This window comes from Microtus ochrogaster, unplaced genomic scaffold (genome assembly GCF_000317375.1).
Source record: "Microtus ochrogaster isolate Prairie Vole_2 unplaced genomic scaffold, MicOch1.0 UNK19, whole genome shotgun sequence".
Classification (NCBI taxonomy): Eukaryota; Metazoa; Chordata; class Mammalia; order Rodentia; family Cricetidae; genus Microtus; species Microtus ochrogaster.
Window position 1 is genome coordinate 5,442,026 of NW_004949117.1, and position 2,322 is coordinate 5,444,347.

Genomic DNA, 2,322 nt, shown 5'->3' on the forward strand with positions numbered 1-2,322 from the left:
AGGGGTTTGTCATAGCATGGACTGTGGGGACAGCACAGCAGGGGTTTGTCATAGCATGGACTCTGGGGAAAGCACAGCAGGGTTTGTCTCGAAGCCCTCTGAGCCACCTGCTCATGCATCTTATTTGTGCCTCTGAACTTCCTGTGGGGGTCCCTGCAGGTGACATAAGGGAAGTGAACCTCACAAGAGATAAGAATGAAAACCCAGTGCAGATTGACTTTGTCAACCTGGATCAGACTTCGGGGAGTCCAATGACAGGTGTTTTTTTGCTGTTAGCCACCTCTGGTCCTGGCTGTGGGAGCTTGTGGGAGCCTCTGGCTATCAGGGTCACTTAGATTACCAGCCACCTCCAGTCCTAATTGTAAGAGCTTGTTCTGACCTGGCCTAACAGATGACCCAGATCACCAGGCTATTAATCACTTTTAATTCTCAACTTTCTGGATGGGAGAACAGGTTTTTCGTCTTTCCCATTAAAAAGAAACCCTGCTGCTTAACGTTTCTGGTTTCTCCGGAGATCTGTGGGCAAAATGATCTTCGTGCTCTGCTCCCAGCACGTCTCTTAACCCTTCTGTGATTGCTTTCCCACAGACAGCTAGCCTAAGAGACGTGTCCACACTGACGCCATAGTGGGAAACTCATCCCACGCGGGTCACCTGATGCTTCTACCAGGGCCCCCTGACTATAGTAAGCCAGACGCTCCTTTAGAAAATAGCCATCTCAAGCCGGACGGTGGTGGTGTGTAACATGAGGGGCCTGCTTTGTTGGGGTTTCTGTGCTGCCCGGTTCCCACAGTCATTAGGTCCCAAAGAAAATACACAGAAATCTATATTAATGATAAAACTGATTGGCCCATTAGCACGGGCTTCATATTTGCTCTTATAACATATAGCCCATTATTCTTATCTATGTTAGCCACATGGCTCAGTACCTTTTTCAGCGAGGCAGGTCACATCCTGCTTCTTCGGTGATCTGGGCAGGACTGGGGAGGAATGGGCTTCCTCCTTCCCAGCATTCTCCTGTTCTCATTGCCCTACCTTTACTTCCTGTCTGGTTGACCCACCTATACTTCCTGCCTGGCCAATCAGCATTTATTTAAAACATGGTTGACAGAATACAGACAATTCTCCCGCACAAGTGGCGCACATCTTTAATCACAGCACTGGGAGGCAGAGACAGGTGAATCTCTGTGAGTTCAAGGCCAGCCTGGTCTACAAAGAGAGTTCCAGGACAGACTCCAAAGCTACAGAGAAACCCTGTACTCCCTCCCAAAATAAATAAAAATTGTTTTCCTTCAAACCCTATATATCCTGTCTTTGATTCTCTCACTCATGTTTGCTAAACTTGCCAGTGAACATCTCTGTTTGCCACAAACACTCACAGCTACTGGATCTGCTGGACCAAAAATACCAGATGGAGTGTTGCTTCTGTTGTTGCCTGAATTTGCTTCAGAGCCATTAGGCCTGGTTCTTCAAAACTGGCAGCTGTAGGGGTGACTGTATACTTGGGTTAAAGTATCCCATTCAGATGTTACATGTCTTTAAAACCCAAGAATAGCTCCAAGTGGTGGGTTGCTAAGTTCTTTTTTTAATTGATTTTTATTGAGCTCTACATTTTTCTCTGCTCCTCTCCCTGCCTCTCCCCTCCCTCCTTCAACCCTCTCCCAAGGTCCCCATGCTCCCAATTTACTCAGGAGATCTTGTCTTTTTCTACTACCCATGTAGATTAGATCTATGTAAGTCTCTCTTAGTGTCCTCATTGTTGTCTAAGTTCTCTGGGATTGTGGTTTGTGGGCTGGTTTTCTTTGCTTTATGTTTAAAAACCACCTATGAATGAGTACATGTGATAATTGACTTTCTGCGTCTGGGTTACCTCACTTAAAATAGTGTTTTCTAGCTCCATCCATTTTCCTACAAAATTCAAGATGTTGTTATTTTTTTTTTCTGCTGTGTAGTACTCCATTGTATAAATGTACCACATTTTCCTTATCCATTCTTCGGTGGAGGGACATTTAGGTTATTTCAGGTTCTGGCTATGACAAACAAAGATGCTATGAACATAACTGAGCACATGTCCTTTTGGCACGATTGAGCATCCTTTGGATATATACCCCAAAGTGGTATTACTAGTAGGGTCTTGAGGAAGGTTGTTTCCTAATTTTCTGAGAAATCACCACACTGACATCCAAAGGGGCTGGACCGGCTTGCATTCCCACCTGCAGTGCAGAAGGGTTCCCTTTTCCCCACAACCTCTCCAGCATAAATTGTCATCAGTGTTTTTGATCTTGGCCATTCTTACAGGTGTAAGATGGAATCTCAGAGTTGT